The sequence below is a fragment of the Varroa jacobsoni genome, unplaced genomic scaffold (assembly GCF_002532875.2).
Source record: "Varroa jacobsoni isolate VJ856 unplaced genomic scaffold, vjacob_1.0 scaffold_1081, whole genome shotgun sequence".
NCBI lineage: Eukaryota > Metazoa > Arthropoda > Arachnida > Mesostigmata > Varroidae > Varroa > Varroa jacobsoni.
The window spans coordinates 10,952-23,238 of record NW_019213983.1 but is presented as its reverse complement, the minus strand read 5'-3'; the positions used below and the strand labels follow the sequence as shown (position 1 = coordinate 23,238).

The 12,287-nt window shown below is 38.8% G+C and overlaps 2 long non-coding RNA genes across 3 annotated transcripts in view; one reads left to right on the top strand and one right to left on the bottom strand.

The window, feature by feature from the left end:
• Window positions 1-6,263, top strand: part of LOC111266420 (uncharacterized) — an 8,682-nt gene extending 2,419 nt beyond the window's left edge. The window contains exons 2-4 of one of the 2 annotated variants that reach the window (XR_002684080.2): window positions 69-216; window positions 1,829-1,901; window positions 2,106-6,263. This is a non-coding gene — a long non-coding RNA (uncharacterized LOC111266420). Of the gene's footprint in view, window positions 1-68; window positions 217-426; window positions 1,208-1,828; window positions 1,902-2,105 lie in introns of those variants that run through there. The other variant, XR_002684079.2, reaches the window with a different exon arrangement.
• A 3,668-nt stretch (window positions 6,264-9,931) lies between these two features.
• LOC111266427 (uncharacterized) lies at window positions 9,932-11,463 on the bottom strand. Its single transcript, XR_002684088.2, has 2 exons — window positions 11,198-11,463; window positions 9,932-10,100 (listed from the first exon to the last, which is right to left on the bottom strand). It is a non-coding gene; the product is annotated as an uncharacterized LOC111266427 (long non-coding RNA).
• Window positions 11,464-12,287: the final 824 nt, after the last annotated feature.

Genomic DNA, 12,287 nt, shown 5'->3' with positions numbered 1-12,287 from the left:
CATTCTGCGTTATTTTCGTTAATTAGCGAAACATTTTTTATTTATAATTGATCGAATCCATGTTGCAGGTGGTGCTTCTAGATGCGCTGAACATCTGGAGTGCGGTGCTGGCTCCCCAACAAGCTCTGCTGTCCTCATTGCAGTTTCTTATTGAGCAGCTGCTCAATAAGGTACCTGCAATGATACCATGAGATACCATCACTCCACTGAGATGAAGTACGTGCGCGGTTTTGCCCTTAACGTTGCTTATACAAATTGCAATTGTGTTGTATTGTGCGAATTCTAATTATCCATGATGTTTAAATACTGTAGGAATGAATGGTGTTCCTGATAGACGATTTCAACGAATTGTTACAGTGTACCACTGTCCAAACGTCTAGTAGACCTTGAATACCTAGAAATATCTAATTCCGCAACTTGGTGCAGGTTACGGAACCCAGTCTATAGTGGATGGAGCCGATGGTGCCCGACGGGTCAAGGTATTTAGGTACTGCGGCTAAGTGGCATCTTTGGAACGCTTGGGATTTCTGTGTGCTTAGCTGTCTGCGACGATGCGGTCCTTTTCGAACTGAATTCAAAAGTCAACTCGACAAATCTAATTAGGAAAACAGACAACGATGGACGAACGGGAAACTGAATGCAAATTACCAATAATAAACAGACATCGCTTTGCCTTTATTACCTATACGCATACGAAGGTGGCGCCTGTAACTGACCTATAAAGGAAAATGTTTGGTCTGTAGAAGTACTAGAGCAGAACATCTGTCTCACGCTCAGCGTGACTCTTACGGAGAGAGAATTTCGAGAGACTAAGGCAATACGAACATGATCCTTTTTTTTTTTTTTTTTTTTATACTACATATAGAAGAATACTAGAAGTTTTACACTACATAATTCTTGCGGTGTGGAATTATCTATCGAAACATCTCACGAATATAAGCATAACAAAGATGCCAATTAAAAGACCACTAATGTTGTAAAACGGAGGAAGATCTAAACGGCAAGTTTATTGGGTTATTAGATTTTTTCTAAAGTTTTATATGAGTTTTATTATGTAACACAGAACTTTGTCAATTCATAGAAAATTTAACAAGTCACGGAAAATGACAGGCCACCCAACAATAGACGAAGCCGGTGAGTAATAGAAGGTATACAAAAGCCAATGCCGAACGAATAAAGTTTCCCACGCAGAATTTCACAAATAGACTATTTAGTTTTTTAAATAACTTTGCGAGTTCCGTGCAAAATCCTATAAGATGCTGCCGGACAATTTTGAAGCCAGTGGGGTGTTGTGCATTGTAATTCGTGCTCAGTTTTGTAACACTATGGATCCATCCGAGCAATAAGCCTTGTCAGACTTCATGTATAATTTCGTGTGCTTGCTCTATTATGAGTATCGTTTCTATTGTATCAATAAGACAAACATTTAATCCCCACAAATAAACAATGCCGACAGATCCACTAAAAGCAAAAATCGTTTGTTTATAAGGAAACGATTTGTTTCATTTGCAAATTTTTACCACCCCAAATCCAAGAATGTATCGTTAATTGCATGGCATTGCATTTTCGAAGACATGCAAGCTCCAGTAACATAGCTCCCAAGGCTCCTCAAAATCAAATCTGTGATTTGACCAGCAAAATCATATGCTAAAGTTACCGTAGCCTTCCGAACATGAAGTACAAGTTCTGCTGGGTCGCAGGTGTTCCCAGAAGATTTATACCCAACGATCAGCTGGAGCGACTCCATGATAGAACCCTTATTAGCGTCGTACTCTCGTTCTCATGCCTAAGGACTACTAGCTTTGTCCAACTTCTTCTTCATTTGCAGGCGCTTTAAATATACGAGTGTTTTCCTCATCCGATCCGATACAAGGACGTTACAAAGCCTTGTCTGAAATCAGGTACTTCATCTGTCGATGACATAACATTCCACTAACGGCTATTAATTCATCATAACGGGAAAGACATCAATTTCTAGTCCAGAGTACAGGGTAAATTTTTATTTTGTACAAAATGGTGTAGCAATGTGATGTCTAATAGCAGTAAATGTGCATGTAGTAAGGCTATCGACGTCTTTTGTTCACTATATAACGTGATTTGTGTAGATTGGCTGACGATTCCCCAGGTGGTTGAATTTGATTTGCTTCTGTATACCCGAACGACATTTTGTTCGAAAACAAGACAACATAGAGTTCATTGGATAATGGAGAATCTCCAGCGGCGGCGCGTTTCCCCGTATGGGTATAACAGTGACGACCAAGTGTAAAACCAGAGACATTCCGGAATATATAAAGACGATCAAGAATCAATGAAGAATCGCGGCGGTAAAGGCCTCTACTTAGGAGAAGCTCCTAATCGACCACAACGACATCAACAAAAGCAAAATCAACAAACAGGACAATGTACGTCGTGCAGAGGAGTTAAATGGTAGTTCCAGGTGTACGTCTACGGGCTGCATGCACCTGCTTAAGAATATTTATCAGTAACTATTTGTTATACTCACATGCATATTAACGTCTCGCGTTGTCATATCTACGATTTTCTACAGTTACGTTTTTCAGTTTAACTGATATATGTTATATAACGATATTCAAATATCGAACTGAAACATTGGATATTAACAACTTGCCAAATTAGGATTAGAAAAATAATTGCTATCCACACTGTCGTCCACACTGGTACTATAGTATAGTAGTAGTATAGATAGTATATATATAGTAGTATATATATATATATATATATATATATATATAGATAAGCTTAGTGTTTCAATCATACGTTCCACTTACGTCCAACCGTAGTAAGGTGCGCAAGAAATGGTATAACGAAATTAATAGGCAACTTCAATGAAGTATAGCTTTGGAATTTTGCATACATAACGGTAGCTTATATAATCACTTTAAACCGTAAAAGTTTTGTACCAGCAGGGTCACCAGGTAAGCGATAAGGTAACCAAGATATTAATCGTCCATTAAATGCAGTTATGCTATTTCCAATAGGACACCATATATTTCTGCATTTCTGAATGATGGTAAATTAATTAAATATTTTGGAACAATATAAAATAACTGCACTTTTTGAAGATCAAAAGGTTTAGCGCCACTATTATTTAAAACTACATTCAAATCAATAGGTACATTAGGTCCAAATGTTCTGAAACAACTCCGTACACTCCGATGTGCGTTTGAAACAACCTTATCTGAAGTTTCCACTTGATGATGTGTCTCAGGCAGTAATCTTATTTTATAACGAAAAACTTTAAAATTGCTTGCTTAATTTTTCTCGAATATTTTGAAGTAATGACGTGAACTCCTATTTTAGGATCTAATGTTGTCATAGTTCCTGAAGATGGTGGCTGTACGGAACCGTCGTACTGTTTAAGAACTCTTGTAACGAGAATTCTACTAAGTCTGTTAAACCGAAGAAGATCTTTATTTTATAATGGCTCCGATAATGTTTCGAACGCCGATTAATAGTTTGAGTAATTGTGTGGCGAGGTGCCATGTAATAGCTTGATGAACAGCCGTTGATGCGAACGGCGGATTCGCGTAGATAAAATTTCTAAAAAATCCGGCTCCACCTCCTGAACCAGCAACTGCTGCCACAACAGGCCCGCCTTTCATTTGAAAGCCACTTGGTTTCCTGACATAACATCTCAAATTCCAACAATATACACGCCTTGCCTCCTTTACTTCCCTGGAAAGCGTTGATGCTACTGTGATCGAACTAGCCTCAAATGACGCTGGGTAAACATCTTAGCTTCCTACGTAACTTTTTTATCTCACGATCACCACTCAAGTACCACTTGACAAAAGAAGCAACATACACGTAAGGGGGCCACGCGACACACCCGGCCATACCAACCAAAGATGCAAAGAGGTGATAAGGAGGCTTTTATAATAGAGTCTGTGGAAGCAAGAAGGTGTAAACATGGAAAGCAAGAAAGTTGCTTCGGGCAATACTAGGCTTCGGCAACATGAGGAGTACGAGAGTAGCATGGACGTTAAATAACTACACGGAGAGAGATCTCAAGGTGCTACGTAGGAATGCTTCTAAATGAAGATATTTAGTGTGGGCTTTGAGGCAGCTCCAACCACTGGTACTCCTCATCTACAAGGATACGGAGCAGCTAAATACGCTAAAACACTAGAAGCCCATAAAAAAACAATTGTCTGATCGTGTACATATTGAATTTGCAAAAGCCAGTGAAAATAAAAACATTCAATATTGTACGAAATCAAATAATTCCGAAGAATTCGGTTAACGTTCAAATCAAGGAGCTCGCAATAATTTACACAATACGGTGGATACTCTATTGGTACCTCATGAAGACCCCACAGAAAACGTTGCTGCAAGCCTTCGTCAAATTCGGCAAAGGAATTAGAGATCTGGCTAATCAACTTAGTTCTCCAAAACTTAAAATCAAATTTAAAATCGCACCAAAGAGAAAACATAGAACAAAACTCGTCGTGGTATGGGGCTATCCAGGTACTGGCAAATCACTTGGTGTACGTAAATGTGCCGAAGAGCTTGTTGGAGAGCAAGAAGTATACGATAAAAATAGAGGCGATGATGGGAGGGCTATTCAAATAACAAAGCCGTTACTATTGGTGACTTCTATGTATGGATCAGATATGATGAATTACTTATCATCGCTGATCAATATCCATACAAAGTCCCTATCAAGCAATCATTGACCAATTTCGGTGCTCACTGGATGTTCATTACAAACAATATACACCCCGAAATCTGCTACCATTTCAAAGGATTCAGTTAGCTGGCCCTTTGGCGACAAATCGATATTCTCATTCATCTCTCTAACCCAAAACAACCACTCCTTGTAAAATCATATCAACATTTTGAATACTACTGTTGATGACAAAAAATAGTGTTGCAAGCCTCGACTTTTTCAGCTTATCTTTTTTTTCTCAATTTAGGCGATTCCGCATATAATAGCGTGATTCGTTAACTCTATACTAATTAACTCGATACTTCAGCTTCTTCGCCATCGCGGCGGAAATGACTATTCCAGCGATGCTGGAGAAAGCTTTTTGGCCTTCTTGCCATTTGAGGCTGGCATCCCTCTGCAAATATTCACCTCTGTGACTGTACTTTGAGTGATCAAGCTTCTGCGTTTGCGATTTCATATTTTCGGTATACCAATCCTAGTTCTGTTTCTACATCTGTAGTGATCTAACACTTGGTAAATTTAACTTAAAGATCACGTTTACTGTTGTTTTGTCATTGCCACTGTCATTGCATGTTTCCCTACACATATTATGCTTTCGCATAAAGAAATTGCGTTTTAATGGAACGTAAGTAAGATTAGCCCTCATATGTATCCATATGTTCATTATATACTATAAGGGTGATCAGTTCCTACTCTTGTTCTTTTTTTCGAGGCATCACAATAGAAGCCTGCCCTGTGTGAGTTGTTGGCCTGATCTTTCTCGAAAAACTCCTCACGGAAACGCTACTTCGACGACTTCATTATTGTTCAGTTGGACAGGAACATATTAAAGTAGGGCACAGCTATTGTAAGCCGTATAATAGCTTATAGGATAATTAACACTTTCGGCATTAATACATACTCACTTATCCCTTGTTTAAAATAATAAAAAAAAAAGTAGCAATAATAGTGTTATTCAAATGGCAACAGCAGTCATACTGCAGTTTTATATACAGTTTGTCGTATATTCTTATATATATATTGTTAAGGTTCCTCTAGAAATAATCTTCTTCTAAGTTTCATTCTTTATATGTCTTAAGGTTCTAATATGCCTAGGCAAGAACCCGTACGAGTCAAGTCGGACGAATATTGTAAGTACCTCATGTGGGTAAGCTAATTACTCACTGACCTGCGCAGAAGATACAAATCTCACGGTTTCCGTAATAGTCCAAAGACAGTAGCCTTTGTATTGTAGCTTGTAGATATATGGCATTTCAGGCCAATATTCAGCTAAGGGCAAGATGCTTCCACTCATTTACTAATAACCAAATGGATTACGGCAATAGTAATTATTACGACTCTGTTTGATAAAATTTTTTAAGCCGAGACTGCTGGAGTTAGGTCTTGTAGCACAATGTAAAAGCTTGATTAATACAAATTCAGTATTCTACCTTCTCCTCATTTTCATGCAAAATGTATAAAGATTTTGTGGCATTGGAGTGCACGAAGACAAACTTAACTCTTGCCTAAAAAGTAACGTTACTGAGTGAATAAATCCATTGCATGCAATTGTCTAAAGAAATAAGATTTTCGAGTTAAAAGTGTTTTTCTTATGCATCGTAGTCGGGCCGGGATCACTAATTCTAAGAAATGTCTGCTTTAAAAAAGCATTTTATTGGACGCTCTCGCGATAATCATTCCAACCAAATAAACTTCTGTATTATACGAAGACAACTATGTAGTTAAAAAAATGTCAGTGTCATAGAATTACGTGTACGTATAATTCCAAAATATCTCTACATAATGAAGCCAATTTTTAATTATTTTATCGACATCTGTGTATGGGCTAAATACCACAAAAGTGAATAACCGTATGCTGTGCTTAGAAGAATTTTAAGGAAAGAACGTATCAATCTTTCTGGAAGGTGTTATAACAAAGACATAGATTGAGAGACATTAGGACATAGATTATTATGGACATAGATTGAGAGAAATCAGGTACATTGTAAGGATGCAGAGGTGTAAGCAAGCTAGCAGAATAGGGTTTGAGTAATAACAGGCCGCGCCTTCCGGACGTAGCTATGGGTAATTCGGAAAATTCTCACATCTAGCCAGAAAAAGCTCTGCCGCATCGTTGTGAGTGTGGCAAGCCATGCAAATTCAAATCAAAATAGAGGATGCCATCTCTTCCGGATGTGAACTTGGTAATTTCACCTAACAATTTTACGTGGTTACTATCCACCAAATTACCAAAGTTACCAAAAGGGATTTCTTTCGCTTTTTGTAGAATAATACACTCTTAGGAACGCTGTGAGGTACATCGATAGATTTCAACGGATAAACATTGCACTAATTACATTCCATGATGCGTGCAATCAAGTGCGTATTGCTGAATTTTTTAAGTTAATTAAAGTCAGGAAGAAAAAAGTTACAGATATGCAAAAATAAATTATACGCATGGAACCCTTCGGGTCGACGTTCTTGTTCCTCTCCGCCAAACATCGAAGGTAGAAATCTCTAGAAGCACACTTGTGAAGGGTCTTTTGAAGCAGATGGTGCATGTATTTCACAGTACGATCAACAGCAGCGGGGTTATCGCTATAGGGTGTAAGGGTTTTAAAGAATGAGAAAAGCCGATTTACACTACGATCAGTGTTCAAGTCAGTCTCAAGCAGAACATTAGGTCCTTTTTTGAAACTGCTCAGCAAGAGAACATACATCGTGTTTGCGAAGTCAACAGATTATTTAAAAGAAGAAGTTTATAAAATAGCTCGACTCCTGAAGTATCTTAAGCGTTTGTGAGCGGAACGACTCAGCCGACGGTCATCTCGTGTATAATAAGTTAGTCCAGCTAAGAATCAGCGACATCATTTTCAATGACGTAAAGAACTTTGAGTCAACTGAGTGGCTCAGCTTAGTTAACTCGTTTATGAGAATATTTTCATGTAGCAGCACATCGGTAGAGGGAAGCGACTTGCCACATATTCGGGCGTAAGTGTGTTGACGCTAAAGAGCTCTTTGGTAGCGAGCTCCTTGTTACGAGATGCATCAACCAACTCTAGGGTACACCTGTACAGCCGTCGATCAGAACTGAGACGCTGTTATACATAGGTCACTTCGGCTACCATTAAGTAACTGTACCCAGCGGAAAAGATTGTTCTGATCAGGCATAGGCTCTTCGATTCTGATTGGCCTTCGACACGAGTGCAATGGCTAGGCCCTCCGCGTCCATCGAAAATCAGCTGTAAGGATCAAACGAAAATAGCTGCTCGACGCTAATGTACAGTGTATGCTACTCGTTTAAGTAATTTAAAAATACGCCGCTTTTATAAAGTAAAAGTGATGACAGAATCCACCGATGGCCCACGCGCTTGTGTCAGTTTCAGGATCATGCCAACTACTACGATATCCTAAGTATTAATACAGGCTTCTATTTGATTTATAGAAGGTTTCGTTCAAAACGTCTCTTAGGGTTAAGCTACTTTTTTTTTAATAGTTCATATTGATAAATTTCTCTTGTTTCCTCGTCGTTATTTCAAAATCTATTTATCGTCGAACTTCTTCCATGTCTACGTGCGGTATCCGTTTGCAAGTTTTCGTGAGTAAAGAGACAATAATGCATGCAGCAACTTTATAAAGTTTATAAAGTTCACTTTTTTCGAGTTTTCTTCCTGCGAGCGAACATTTCGGTGATATGTTCATCTTTAATTAAATTGAACAGGATTTACTTAGAGATAGAATTTAAGAAGAGTATTTGCAAAACCGCAAAACTTCGATGCTTGAAATGTCCTTTACAGTATCGGAACATAATTTACAACGAAGCGAAAACGGGGCGTTTAGCTCGAACATCACTGATCAAATAGGCATGTGGTACAGGGAATTATCTAATTACCAGTGTTGACTGTCACACTATTTATCACGCATTAGAGTAGAACAAGTTCTACCAGGACCTTACGCATTCCTAAAACAAGGGCTCGCTAAATGGTCATCACACTAAAAATGTAGTTCCTATTTGCTGTTTATTTACGCATTAAGGATACGCTGCTGGCGTTCTAAGAAACCCAGTTTGTACTTTAAACGAATCGCGTATTAATACGATACGTTTCCGGTCGACTCAGCTTTCGATAGCTTTTTTTTCACCATTTAATTAACAGCCGTAGTCTCTCGAGACGTGGCACTTGCCGCTTGCGCTTCCACAGTTAACAAGAGTAAGTCATAAATACAGCGATAGAACGAACGGCTCCAGACCTTCACAGAAAACAAACCTCGTACGGAAAAGGGTCACATGAAACGCTATATGAGCGTCTAATTAATTGATTGATTTACTTAATTATATTAAATGGTATTAAATGGTTCCGAAGTCAGTAGCTTATCCGATATGCGCATGACAAACTCTTATAAATACGCACTTCAATTTCCGTCGCTATTTTGTTGCTGCTTAGGCTGACATGCTTCAACTTTTGTTTAATAAGAAAAGCAGTACTTTTGTACCTCCATATCATTTACACGGAAGTCTATACGATATAGCGTCATTTAGATGCCATTGCGTACGATTTTCAGTAGAAGGACTGGTGTTCACACTTCAAACTGTATATTTACTTGCATTCTAGCTCGTACAGCTGTCTGCCGGAACTGCTACTATTGAAGTTGCTTTTCGTTTACACAGAGCCAAGTTTACTTGTATCTACTCAAATCCTATTTTGTGTTTTACATCGTACGCCCCTTATGAATCAATGAAGGACATATATCGAACAGATCAGCTGAGTGATACTAATCATTCGCTGTTAAACACGACCTGCTCTGTATATGTGAAGGCAAATTAGGGTATGAACACGGTCTGGGGCAGTTTTGCCAGTGGCAGCGAGAACAACAGCGACCTTCAATGGGACCGGACGTGTCTTGTTCTAGTTAAACTTGCTATCAATTACAAACTCAGCACAGGTGGGTGGGCCTGCGGTCTGGATCCACACCTTCAAGAGACTGCGCCTCAACATTGATGTAAAAAAAGTAATTCCTTTTTTTATCCTTTCATGAACCGATCAATGACTTGTTTCAGAATGCCTACAAGCCTGAGGATTATTACTCATATTTGACGCTAAATTGACGATAAGCGCTTCTGACAGCTAACCATTCTCTAAAGATAACATATTTACTATTAGTGTTTAGCAATACAAAGGGTCTAGATGGGCAATATACATGGATCCTTATAAAATAGTTCTTATAACGCAAACGATTGCTTAAATAGACGCAAAAGATAGGATGTACTAATCGCATAGGTAGTGTACCCACTGCCGGATCAAGTTTTTATTTTTTAATTGAAGATGGTTTGCCATGTCTTCAAGTGGGCATTCCCTGTTGATAGCAATCATGACGAGCGCAGTTCGCAGACTTCGTCCAGCGCCTGTTTCTCTACTAAACACATTTTTTTCACCTGTATAGAGAAAAAGGGATAAATATAAACATAGCATATGTAACGTTAGCTAACGGTCTGCTGTTTCTATTTTTTTTTTTTTATGTACCACATGGTCAGCGCAGTTGTTCACGCAACACAGTACTCACAGAGAAATATAAACCTATACATTTGATGATGTATTAGCATAACGAGGCTGCTTTCTTTTTACTCCGTAATGCAGCACTGTTTTCAAACGTGAGAGATGAGAAGCAAATTGCTGCCATCAACTCACTATTAAGCAAATTAACGTTACATTCGAAAAACCGAACTTTTCCTTCAAAAGGGAGGTTTTCGGCAATTCGGCTCCAGACTACTTTCACGAGGGCGGAACGATACCGACCGTAAGAAATCTGTTCAACCCGTCCATGTCAAGGAGTTGATTTGGTTCGGACAAAAGCCGTTACCCAAACCTTTTAATAGATAGGTCTCGCTACCGCATCCCATGAAAACAAAAATTTTCCATTGCGATTAAATAATTGCAGTGCGATTACCATTAGATTATTTCCGTTTTACCGCACAGACGTATTTCCTTTTTTAAAACGTTTTATCTCGACGTTCCAGAAGTGAGGTCAAATCCCAGTACATGTTCCAGGTCTACAAAGAGACCATGGAAAAGTTTACAAAAACAAATTCCTGCTAGCCAAATGACGAACATTTTTAACGCTTTATGATCATGTTACGTGAGATAACTACCTCAACCACCCATAAACCTTACAACTTCGCGACTATTCAATGTACTGGACGTACTTCTGCAGGTATTTGAGTTGGAAACATTCTTGCACTGGCAAAGACATACATATCCTACCTTAGCTTTTGCCTACTACATCTTCGCCGAACTACTGGTTACTACTTATGAACAGTTAACGATATTTGTGCTCACATTGTCACACTCATCAAGTTCTAAACGCGGCTTTACTAGGTGCACCTGGGTTATCTACAGTTTACTGTACTCTGACAAACTACAATGCTTCAAGATTAAATCTCAGGTAGTTCAAATGCTACAAAAGACATCCATGCGAGATTATCGGTATTGCACTTCGGAAAATATCTAAAGGGCAGAGCGTTTTTCTACTTACTTTTTGGCAAATATCCGGACAAAAAAGGATTAATTATCAAGCTGTCTGACACAATGATTTTACTTGCCTCCACTCGTTGTTTGTAAAAGGTAGTAAAGGTAATTACTTAGCTTCGTGTAGTCGAGACTAACGTTTGTTTACATATGAAATTGATCGCGAACTCTACCGCAAGACGGCCCCGCTAGCCATTGATTATTTTGCTAAGCACCGTGTCCTTGATCCTTCGTCATGTCCAAGTCTTACCTCGTAGCAAAGTAACTAACTGATTGGCTGACTGAATCTACTAAGATCAGCTCTTAAGAGCAACTGGGATTAGCCTGCTCGGCTCGCGTCTACTGCCGCCAGCACTCGCATACCCTGAAAGCTGATTTTTGAAAGCTGGAGATCACGACTCTGTTCCATCACAGCTTGTACAAAAGGAAAAATCATTCCTTTTTTTTTTAGTATAAAACTCCACCATAACATCTTTTTATTGGGTTATTGGGCGGAATATCTGGACAAACACATTTCTGGACAACTACGGACTTTTACAGGCCCACTATCTAGTCGAATTCCACCTTATTAGACTCATATACCCGCTCCCGTTTGCTAAATGCAAAGAGCCTGCAACGTTTTAACTTCTTCGGAAAGTGCATACATCGTACACTATAAACTTCATGCTCTCGTCAACAGATTCATCGTGGCGTCCTCGACAAGGTAAAAGCCCTCCTTTGCGATGTAAAACGGTATTTGGCCATGGTTTTCCAACACACCGTAGAATGAAGTTTATCAGACTCGTTGCGAATTGACTGTGTAATTGGACTTCTGCGCAATTTCCCTTTTTGAGTTTGTTCCGATCAAAGTAAGTCGTCTATCCAGAACATCTATATTTCTAATTTTTTATGTCATCTACGATCAGTAAAAGTGTCAGTGACACAGCAATTGATGTTAAGCCCGTCCATAATCTTCGTAATTTTCTAGTTTTACTATTAAAATACTGTCGCAAGTACCATAGAGCGTAATTTCATTAAGCTGTAAATGAAAAGGCTATTTGTTAACATTTCCTAGATTCCCACCAGATAATACAGGTAACTCGCAGATAAATCGATGA